General features: G+C 42.4%; 1 protein-coding gene across 4 annotated transcripts in view; it reads right to left on the bottom strand.

The window, feature by feature from the left end:
• The window catches only part of C14H15orf39 (chromosome 14 C15orf39 homolog), a 45,752-nt gene that overhangs the window by 18,038 nt on the left and 15,413 nt on the right, over positions 1 to 12,301 (bottom strand). The window lies entirely within an intron of this gene.

Genomic DNA, 12,301 nt, shown 5'->3' with positions numbered 1-12,301 from the left:
TTTCTCTCTTGACTCTGTAATGCAGGTAAACTGTCCTCTCTCTAAAACACAAGCAGTCTCTGAATCCACTCTGTATTTGTAAAGCTTATTTCTATTTCTTTCTGTATATCTGTAACCCAGTATTCTTGATGTATATTAAGCCTATTTCTACATAATATATTCTTTATACAATCACTTCTGGCTGTCCTTGTTGTTTGATTTCACTTCCCATGGAATCTTCTATGAGGGTATCGAACCCGGGACCAGGCGAAGTGTGCATACAGCGTGCATAAAACAGATCGGTAACAGAAGTACTGTCCCATTTTTTTTTAAAAGAGTGGTGCTCATATAGGGGGGGGGGGGGAGCAACATTTTTTTAAAGCTGCCTTAAACATCCAGAGTAGCTATAAACTACCTACGAATAAGTAGAGAAAGCCTACAGAGTATATAGCTTTCTTTTCAACTTCCCTGCGAGTGTTTATATACAAGACTTAAAAATGTTTATTTGCAATGCCATAAAATCATGTTTCTGGTTTGAGTGGGGAGACGCAGGGAAGAAAATTAAAGACTGCAGGGACAGGGATGAAATATGCACTTCACTCCGGGGATGGGGAGGAATTTTTGGCCCTGCTCCACTCTCCGCGTGGGTGCTCTTAAGCTGAGGGAAATCTGAAAATTCAGGCAGCCACTCAATAGTGTCAAACACTGCATCCTTGAATAAAGCAGCAGAACTATGGCTTACTTCTGTAGAGTTTAAAAAGGCAATGATACAAATATACCTTACCACAGCCAAAGGAGAGGGAGCTTTGAGAGGTTTTAGACCACCCTGTCCATAATTTAGTCTGCCACAAGAAAAAAATAAAATAAAACATATCTACTCATTCTTGAAAGAGGGCAAAGACACTTACACACATAGTGGTGGAGTACTGACACTGGGGGAAGAGGGGGATGCCAAACTCACCATGCCGTCTTCCAAAGGAGGCTTTGGTGGGGAAGGGGGGGGTGAGATAGGGAATTCAGAAACCTCCGAGATATCCCTCTGCTCCACTTTTATTTACTGTATTTTTTAATAGGAGCTAGAATTAAACAAAGCAGTCCCAAGTGCAACTAAAATACTGGTTCATGAAAAGGAACAAGCCAAAAAGGTCCCTCCAAAGCAAATGGAGCTTAGAAGAGAAAAAATTATAGCTCAACTAAAAGCTAGTTAGAACATATTCAAAAGCTGCAGGAAAGCGGGGGGAGGTCCAAGAACACTGCCAAAAACCACACACCACCAAGGTTAAGCCTGGGTGCTGCCAAAACAAAGAGAGACTGACTGCAAAGCATTGACAAGTCAGAGACACTGCTTTTTTTTTTTTTTTTTTAAGAATAGAGCAATCATGAGGTTCACATCCCAGGCACTCTGGTCAGAACTCAAGGCACCTAGACCAGTGGTCAGCAACCTTTGCAAAGCAAAGAGTAATTTTAACCTAAATGTTTGACCTGAGATTTACAAAGAGCCGCAATGGATAGAGAAGGGGGTTTGAGACACGATTTGTAATGCAATATGGGTATATATGCATTTAACACAACTCCCCCCAAAAAAACTTCAAATACTTATAGAAAATAAAGAAAAGCAATTTAATGAAATGTTTGACACTGATATTTCCACACAGAGTTGTTTCATGTTCAGTGAATAGTTGGAAGTCTTCAGTTTTAAACAGGATTCCAAGCTTATATCATTAAGCTGACTTCTTAGCTTACATTTGACATTCATATTGGAAAACATCTGCTCATAATAATAAATGGACCCCCAAATCATCCAAATTCCAATAGTCTGGAAGGCTGTTCCAAATTTTGAAAATCAGTTGGCCCTCATTTCAACAATTGGACAGTTTCGTCCATTTGTGATTCATGGCTACAGTCACCTTTTCTTTTTCTAGATTTTCTAGTTCCACTTGTAAAGGCAGCATGTCCATTTCTCCCTCTCACCCCTCCTGGAACAGGTCTGTGTTATCTGCCAGTAGTTGGTGGCCAGGCTTACAACTGAGGCACCTTTAAATTAAAAATTTAGAGAGCTGGGGGAAAATGGGGGGGGGGGAAGGGACTCGACCAGATGAGTGTGGCACCCCTGAGGTTGGGCGGACCCCCAAAAGGCTCCCCCCAAGTTCAATCTGGCACCATAAACAGGGGACAAGAAGGCCAATTTAAGCAAAATCCAACAGCCCTACACTAAACCAGGGAAAGACTGCACAGGCTTACCACCTCCACCTCCTGATTGTACTTGGGACTGCACAGCCCACTGGTACTACAGCAGAAGTTTGTGTCTCAGTCTCCACCTGCTGATCGAGGTGTGCTATTACCCATAAGTTTCTGTGCCGGTCTGGAGGGGCACTAAAGAAGCTGGTTTTATTACCATACTTAGACTATTGCAAGTCACTATGTGAGGAAGGGGATTCCCGTGTTCACTGAATCTTTCAAAGTGCAGAAATTCAGAAAATTGGCCTCTGATGTCATAGCAATATGGGAAACTATCTGTACATTATATAGACTCATTCCATTGCCAAGAGCAGAGAGCTACTATTGGCTGTTTTGAAAGATTCAGATGATTTTTTTTTTTTTGCCTGAGAACAGTGTAGAGGGAGAGAGAACTGCAGTTGGGTGTATGAAGGGGAAGGGAGTAGTTTGGCGTAGGGGAGAAACAGCCTGTCTCTTTCTGTTTAACAGTTTGGTGGAATCCAACAATCCCCCCCCCCAAAAAAAAAATATTTCTCCACATACAGCAAGTCAAGTTTCAAGTTTATTATTAGGATTTTATATACCGCCTATCAAGGTTATCTAAGCGGTTTTTTTTTTACAATCAGGTACTCAAGTATGATGTATAGTGTTTGTTGTGAGCAACCATGTTCTAAATAAACAATTACAAACAAAAAAAAAATAGTTTGGTGAGTTCTGGTAGAGGATTTCTCTAAGCAGCTGGTTACCTCTATACATATAGCTCTGGGATCAGTGTCCCAGAACTCTGAACAGATTGGTAAAGGGAGAATTTCTATTTGTCCTATTTACTCTCTTTTTACCCGATCGTGTCCTTCTGGCCTGCCTCCTGTGCACATAACCAGCCATAGGACGCCAGGGGGTTACAATGATATGGGGGAATTACCATGAAGTTAACCAAGAAGCTGCAGTTTTTACAAAATACTACTGTAAAGTTTAATTTTCCAATTGGGAAGTTCTGATTTACTCTCAGGTAATGTGAAAGCTAATAATTTTGGATCTATGCCCTTAATTCCCCCTTTAAAAAATACTTCAGTTATTGGCTTGGACTCAATTTGGGAAGTCATTTCCTTATTACAAACTTCTCTGGGTACAGATGTCAACTTCTTACTGTACTAGAATGCTTTTGGAAATGTCAAAAATGAAAGATAAAGAGTGGAAAAGTTGGAATATTAATCTCTAGAACAAGAAACTAAAATAGAGGCTTTAGGAACACAAAGCCAATTTCTGATGAAAGACGGTGGAAATGTCAACTTTAAATTGGAAGTATTATAGTGTTATTAGAAGACAAAATCTCAGACTAATTAATTTTCCTAAAGTTTATCCTATTTTGGCTCTTGATGTGTTTAAGAGATACTTGTCTGAGATCTTAAAAGTTCCAGAAGCCTCCTATCCACCAATTTCTAAAGTTTAATCAGTGGATGTCCAACAAGCTTTCTCAGTGGGCAGTTTAGATCTGATAAATTTTTGGGAAGAAATCAGATGAAACGGCTTCGGCTGCACTGTTTGTGGACTCAATGCTACACTGTAGCACTGGACTTAAGATATTTGGTTGTTTTCAAATGTTTTCAAAACACCAAGATAAAACTATTTATGAATCATAAAATCAGAATGCATCAAGAATTACTCAGAGGAGGAAACAATTTTTACTTTTGCGACCTCTGGTTTTAAAATTGGGGGCTACATTTGTGCTTCCCTTATAAATGATTGTATTTCCTTTTTCTTTTGCTAATGCACTGTTAATATTGAGCAATTTATTTGATCATGGAAAAATTGAAATCTTAATAAAGAAATATTGAAAACAAAAGAATCATACTATTGTAGGGCTATCCTTGCCTTACCTTTTGGAGGCTTCAGGCCTTGCTGGGCCATGAATCATCTTTTCTGAACCAAGCATTATGGATCCTGCCTTATACTTGTTTAAAAGTTGTGTGTTCACAATCAATGTCACCATCTGCATGGGCCCCATACAGTCTCCTTTGAATCTGTGGAGGACCGAGCTTCACAGGCATTGCTATGAAGTCCGTCTTGTTTCGTTATCATCTTGGCAAGACATTCTGTGCCTGCCTTGTTACTGAAGCCCAAGCACCCTCCTTATGAAACCTGCTGGACGGGTCCTGATTGGGCCAGGTGGTCATCTGGGCTTTCAGAGAAATTTTGCATCAGCCTAGGGCAGTTCACGTTTGGAGAGAGAGAGAGAAAGAGGAGAGAAGAGTTCTGGGGGGTCGTACACATCTCTGTGAAGAGGAGGACTATTGTTTGTGAGGCTGATAAACTTTGTTATGTGCTGAGAACTTGCAGGAAGAACTTTACAGCTGAGTATCTACTGGCTGTTATCAGACTGAGAAATCTATTGCTGTGCAGATGCATGGATTTGGACATTGCTGCTACCGGAACTAAGGCGGCTTGCTAGGAAGCTTGTAGCCTGAAGAAGGATCTTCTCATCCCCACTGGACGCCGACAGCTGAAGAAGGGTGACAAAGAGGATATTTTATATAGTTCCAGGGGCCAGTTAGTCATAAGTACTTTGTTTGTCTAAGGGTTGATTACTTTGTGATTCTTGGTGATTAGTGTAACATATAGTTACTTCTTTGTGATATCTTCTCAGGACATTTATTAATATAACAAAGTAGTTTGTAGAATACTTTACATACATAACCAGTGCTACCAATTATATTCATACATATTTTTGTACAATCATTGATGTATTTAGGTAACCAATTTTGTAACAGTTTGCCATACTTCCAAGTATTTTTATTTTTCTAATAAATAATATAACCACACTCAGCATTGCTTATTTATAAGGCAGCAATTGTAGAATCACAGGGACAAAGAGGTGCTTCATATCCCTAGCCATTAATTCAGGACAACTGCTGTATAAGTGATTCTTCTGTTTTATTGTTACACCTAGTATTTACCTGCTATGATGTGAAGAAATAAAGAGAGATTAGGTTCCTACCTTGCTAATAGATTTTCTAGTAGATAGGTGTGTCATTCTGGATAGAAGGATAATATCCCAGTGCTCACGAGCTGTGCAGAAAGAATCCACTCCAGCTTTTGAATCCCTCCTATTTCACTAGAGGGCTCTTCTGCCCCCTTCAGTTTGTTCCAAAGCAGGTGATAGCCTCCTCTAGAAACACCTGTGAAGCAGGGGTATAGGGAAACTCCCTGAAGAACTATAGTGCTCCCCCCGGAGCACCAGTGAGTAAAGGAAATCACTCACGGTATGCTCCGACCGCTTCATCCTGCACTAAAGTTGGGCCTCACCAATCAGACACTGCTTTGACAGATATGGCTATTGGTCCCTGAGAAAGGAGGTCCAGCTGCACTTGCAGTCTTAGACTGGGACCTGTCTGAAGGCACATCAGATCTGCATACCATGGTCTGCGTGGCCAATCTGGAGCCATGATAATGACCGTTCCCTGATGGCTTGTGATCCTGTGAGGGACCTCCCTATCATGGGCCACGGCAGAAACATGTACAAAAGCTCATTCTGTGGCAACAGTTGGACCAGAATGTCTAGTCCCATGCTTCCAGGCTCGGACCTTTGACTGAAGAAGCTGTCTGCCTTCTTGTTCTCCACTGTTGCCATGACACTGAATGCTGGATGACCCCCAGTGACAAACAATGGTTTGGATGGCTGATGTAGACAGCACCACTCTCCTGGGATCCAGTGACTATATGCTGAGGAAATCAGCTTGGACAATGTCCACCCTAAGTGCGCCACCAAGACAGCCTGAAGATGAAGCTCCACCTACTGGAACAGCAAGTGGACTTCCAGACCCATACTAAACAGCGCCGAGTGTTCTGTAAAAGACTCCAACTTATGTGTCCTAGGCTCCGTGTCCCTGCCTTTAGAATGCCCACCATTCCGGGGCTCTAGAAAATATTTAGCTCCAATGGGCTTCAAGCCTGTTCCTCGACCCCAGAGAGCAAAGGGGAGGCTAAGCTGACAGCCCCCGCCTTCATGTGGCACATCGTGCAAGAGTGTTTTTCAGGTGCCCATCCAGTGTAAACCTGGCATAAATTAGGGTTAAAAGAGCCAGGGGACTCCATCCCTGCCAGTTTTAAGGCAAAACAAAGTGAATTGAAGCTTTTAGAAAACTTAAAACAAAATAAAAGCCAAACAGGAAACTCAAGATGGCTGCTGTGGCAGTGTTTTGGTACCAAAAATACAGTTCCAAAATCATAACAAAAAGAGCACACTAGCAATTTTAGAGGTGGGGGAACCTAAAGGGCAGGGCTGTGGAGTCGGAATCGAGGAGTCGGAGTTGGAGGAAATTTCGGGTACCTGGAGTCGGAGTCAGAAGTACAAAAAACTGAGGAGTCGGAACATTTATCTACCGACTCCATTTTTGAACTTGGCATACCAATCACGAGCGATTCTTTCAGCTATAGCACCCACTATATACACAGCACAAATGTTGCGAGCAACTTCTGCGGCCTTAGAACCTTGATTAAAAGCAAAAAGAAGGTGGTGTCGAAAATGCTCATTTCTCTCAACTTGACATTCCATTTTAACGATCTGAAAATTAACCAGTGCTGTGGAGTCGGAGGAAATTTTGGGTACCTGGAGTTGGAGTCTGAAGTACAAAAAACTGAGGAGTAGGAGTATTTATCTACCAACTCCACAGCCCTGCTAAAGGGACAGGCAGAAACCTTTAAAAATAAGATAGATTTATGGACCTCCCCCTTTGATTTTCATCATTGGCTGCAAAAGCCTTACTCACTGTGGACTGTGCTGACAATGTGCTGCAGCCTGCCTCAGCTCCAAAGGTAGCTGGACCTAGAAGAAGAAATCACTGGCTCACAACAAAATTTCCTTCCAGTGCTGAATCTTTGGGCTGCCAGTCTGACCGGTGTCTGACTGAGCCTCCATGGGGGAAGGTGAAATGCAGCCGGCACCCTATGAGCCCCCTATGGATTTCTAACAGCCTGCGCTCAAGCCCCTGCAAAGCAGTAGGTGAGCAATGCTACAAGGGGTACAGACCCTGAGCTCCAAAAAGGCTTCTGTGGGCTGGTTAACAGGTACCACAAGGGATTGGCCTGTCAGCCACAGACTGTAGTCTGCTTCTCCTCCACACAGGCAGAGCTGTACCCTGGATTAGAGGAGTTCCTAGCACCGAAATAAGCAGAAAGATTGTGAAAAGACCAACCCCCTCCCCTGACAAAAATAAAGAAAAAAGCAGAGCAGGTCAGAAAGACTCCTGGGTACAGGCAGAAGGAAAAAACTGAAGGGGGCTGCAGAGCATTACTATGGTGATGCAGGAAGGATTCAAAAGATGGAGTGGATTCCTTCCACACAGCTCGAGAGCACCGAGATATTATCCGTCTATCCGGAATGACACACCTATTGAACTAGAAAAAGAAATAAAGCAAAACAAAAAGAATTAAAAGTGATACCTTTCTTTATTGAACTAACTAGAGCATTGTTAGATTAGTTTTTGAAGGTAACCCTTCTTTTTCAGATCAGAGATAAACAAATGTTGATAGCTAGCAGTATAAAAGAGTGAAACATCAAAGTATTCAAATGACAGTTTCAAAGGAAGAGGGAGGGTATGATAAGGTGGGAGATATGGAGATAAAGAAGGTGTGATAAGAAGGTGGTAAAGTCAAATTATAGTTTGTAATGTGAAAAGAAAACCAAATGTCTGTGTGGGTGTCAAAATGTTTTATCATTTTGATCTCAAAGGCCTTGAGTTCCTAGATTGCTTTAAAATTTCCTTTTAGTATCCTCACCATAAAATCTTTGACATAGTGTTCTGGTTTTCTAAAGTTTTGTCTGAAAGAGGCGACATCCTGGTTGGCATTCCAATTTTTTAAATGGTATCTGTGTAAATTAATCTTAGTCTTTACCATCTGGCTTGTTCCTCCAATGTATGCAGCATCCCTTATAGCACTGTCTTGCAAACATTGTCAAGCCGCAGCACACAAAATGTGGTGGCCGCGGCTCAAGGCATCTGGATGTGCGTGGACATCGACATGATAGCATCGGGCATGCGCACGTCGCAACATCCAGGCACTTCCACACATGCATGATGTCATCACGCCGAAGTCCACACGTGTGCGAAGGGCCCTCCAGACAGTTGCCGGAAGGGAAGATGCAAAGAGAGAAGGAGAGGGGCTGGCGCGGCCGATTGCCCTACAGGACGTGCGTCTCACCCGTGAGACGCACGTCCTGCAGGCAGTCAGCCGGCGCCTCTCCTCCCCAGCTTCTCGTTGCACATCTGAAATTTCAGGAGGCACACAGGTGCAATACGCTGCGTTATAGTATGTTTCAGAAGGCTTTGAAAACCTATTTGATAAGAAGCCGATTTAGTTTATATTTTATTATTATTCTCTTGTACTGCAGGTTGTCTTTGTTGTAATCCACTTAGATTCCAAAAGGAGGTTAGTGGAATATATGAACTATATAGCATAGCATAACATTCCCACCCCTCCTTGTCCCTTTCCCCCCATAAAAATTTACTGCGGACAGTGGTATAGCAAGGACGAGAAACGCACGGGTCAGTGGAGCCCCTCCCCTGCCCTCCTTCCCCCCACGCAGCCCTTCCCCCATACTTCTTTAATGTTCCTGGCGCGAGCAGCAACCCCAACCTCTGATAATAATAATAACTTTATTCTTCTATACCGCCAGTGTCGAATGACTTCTAGGCGGTTCACATCGAAGAAGGCTGGATAATCAGCGAATTGTAGAATGCAAGAAGTGGGGATACAACTTATTACATAAGAAGTAGATAAAAAGACACTGAGATTAACAGAGGGAAAAATAACACTGGAAGTAGTGGGCCTAGGAAGTAATGTCAAAGGAAGAGCAGACGCTGGCATGAACAGCAGGTCGGGGGTTGCTGATCATGTCGGGAATGTTAAAGAGGTAGGTGGGAAGGGACTGGGCACACGTTCATGGTAGTGGGGGGGGGGGGCGGAAGGAGCGGAGGGCCCTCCCATTACTACACCAGTGATTGTGGAAAGTATTAGAGGGGTAGGGAAGGAGAAGCGAGAGCTTCCGGCTCCTACGTTTTCGGGCTGGCTCCTCGATTTAATCAAAATTTGTCAAAGCTTGCACATAGGTACCACATCAAACGCCCAAAAACAAATAAGGGTTACACCGCTGAACGTTTATGCTGTGTCCAGGCTCTGAGAAATGACCTTATGGCCAGAATTCTAAGAGAGAACTTTAAAACAATCCAGAACATGACATTTAGGGCTCCTTTTACGAAGGCGCGTTAGGGCCTTAACGCGCGCTAAGATGCCACACACGCTAGCCGCTATTGCCTCCTCTTGAGCAGATGGTAGTTTTCCGGCTAGCGCACGCCAATCCGGTACGTGTGCTAAAAACGCTAGTGCACTTTCGTAAAAGGAGCCCTTAATGTTAGAATGACGACATATTATAAAATTATACCGCCTTGTCTCTTTCTGGTTATCCATTCACCTCTCTCCGTTTCTCCCATCACTTCACCTTTCCCACATGAATGTCGCTAGAATGCTTTTCCTGCTGTCTCACCATATATATTTGAAGATTGTCCTCTTTTGTTCAGACCTGACCTGAAGAAGGCAACTCTGCCTTTGAATACTTAAATGCATCATTAGTCCAATCAAAAAGGTATCACTTCATTTTCCTAACATGGCAACCATGCTATTTTACATATTTTCTGTAAGCACCTACTATTGGCCACATTCAGGGACATGATGCTGAGTTAGATGAGATGACAACATTGTTTGGCTTTTCTTACATTTCAAGCTTCCTATGGCAGTGCCACAGACCACTTGCTGCTTACTTTCATCGATATCAGTTTTTTCAAGTTTATTGGTTTTTTATACCCCGATCATAAAACAAATATCTGACCGGTTAACAATAAAATTTAAATAGGAAAGCAAGATATATTTAATTGTGTTTAGAGAGAGTAGTGAGAAAAATGTTACTAAATGATCAACACATTTATGTCAACATCTAAGCAAAATCCGAGTAAATTTTTTGGGATGCAAGGGTAGAAAAGTCCCGGGTGCCTGACTGCAAGCTGATTTAAGACCCTGCAGCTCAGGATTATGTCCCTGATGCTGGATAAGAGAAGATAAATTTCCTCCTGAAGAGAAGAGTTGATGCCACTGTGGCCTGGCTAAGCCCTCAGCCATTAGGCAACTGTTACACCTGGTCCAGAGATATAGGGAGACGAGGTCAAGTGGTGAAGGAGAGGCATAGTGGGGAAAAGAAACTGAAATATTTTTGAAGATCAAAACAGTGAAGGATTGTAGCCTGGTGACTACTACAAATAGGATGTTGAGGGGAGGGGCATAAATAAAACAGGAAATTAATTGCAATAGTTTTAGCAAGAAATTTTAAAAACTTGGCTATGTTTTTCAGTTGTGAATTATAGGTATTTTATTAATTAGGGTTAGTCAGCCAAATGTTTTGGTAAAGGCATACATTATATCTGTTTGAATGTGATCTCACTGTTGACAATGGGAATTGAAGATATACTCAAATTAATTCCTAGTTAGGATAAAACATAAATGTATGAGATTTTTAAAAAATGTATGCCATGCTTTATTTTAAAAAACTGATGTATTTGTATAAATTGAGCATATGGGGACAGAAAATTAAATTATGCATAACCTATGACATCTATTAATTTTGTAATCATAGTTTAATTTTTAATTGTTTAACACAACCCATTTTTTTGCCAGAAGCAAGCTAAAAGTATCATTTTAAAGTGACATTTAGGGCTCCTTTTACTAAGGTGCGCAAGCGTTTTTAGCGCACGCAGGATTTTAGCACGTGCTAAACCCGCGCTACGCTTCTAGAACTAAGGCCAGTTCAATGCTATTCTGCGCGTTAAGGCCCTAACGCACCTTTGTAAAAGGAGCCCCAAGTTATACCTGTTAATTTCCTTTAATCCATCTGCACCATTCTGACTATTGTGTTGTATTCTCCACCTACCAACAGATGGAGGTAGAGAAACTGACATCTCCCAGTGACATCACCAGTATAACAACTGGTTCTCTGTGGAAAACTCCAGTGTGCTCTGTCAAAGCAGGAACGGTCCCTTAAACCACATTCACTGAAACTATAATAAAATTTAACACCCCAGAAACCTTGGAACTCTTTTTTTTTTTTTTTAAACCACCACTAGAAAGGAAGACAGAGATCCCCGTGAGTCCCGTCATCTGAAGTCTTCTGGGAGATGGGGGTTGAGTTGCAGGATAATGCAGCTGCACTAAAAAAGGTACAAAAAAATTGGGATGTATCCAAACAAAACTCGCTGGGCAGGGAAAAACAAGGCCACCTGAATGATGGCTCTGCCAGCCCAAATAGACTCTGGCTGGCACATCCAGTCTGTAATGCTTCACAATGGAATAGAGTGATGACCCAAGTCACTGCCAAGAAGATATCCTTCAAGAAGACCACTCGAGCTTCTGCCTAAGACGTAGCCTGCACCATTGCTGAGTGTGTTCTCAGAAGGGACTTGTTTGTTCCTGCAAATGTAGATGCCCTCAATGACTGCCTTTATCCAATGCGCAATGAAGGCCTTGGACGTCACATTAGCCCTTATGAGATCCTTAGAATAAAACAAAAACAAAAAAATGATCAGAGATGAAAAGCATTTGCCCCTTTCAAATACCGGAACAGGGTTCTGCAAATGTCCAGTTTGTGGAGCCTCCTGGTTCTTGAACCTGAATCCTGGTCCTTGAAGGAATGTAAGCAGGTTTTCTGGCTCACACGAAAGGGAGAGATCACTGTAGGGAAAAGGAGGGAACCATGCAGACAGACACAGTCCTCCGAGAAGATATACACATCTTGACAGGACAGAGCCTAAAGCTCCAACATTGTCCTGGTCAAAGCAATTGGCATCAAAAAGACCATCTTCCAGTTGAGATCCTTGATCAAAACTGACCTCAGAGGCTCAAAAGAAGATCCCAAGAGGACAATCAGTACTACATATACCAAATCTCCAGTGTATGCAAAATGATCTCATGCATATTCACTTAGGACACCCTGAAAACCTGATTGGCTGTGGGGGTCCCAAGAGAGGTTTCAGAAGCCCTGGTTTTAAAGCTAAGGGAAGATGTT

The sequence above is a fragment of the Geotrypetes seraphini genome, chromosome 14, assembly GCF_902459505.1.
Source record: "Geotrypetes seraphini chromosome 14, aGeoSer1.1, whole genome shotgun sequence".
Taxonomy (NCBI): Eukaryota; Metazoa; Chordata; class Amphibia; order Gymnophiona; family Dermophiidae; genus Geotrypetes; species Geotrypetes seraphini.
Note: the sequence above shows the minus strand (reverse complement) of the source record. Positions and strands in the feature narration are given on the sequence as shown.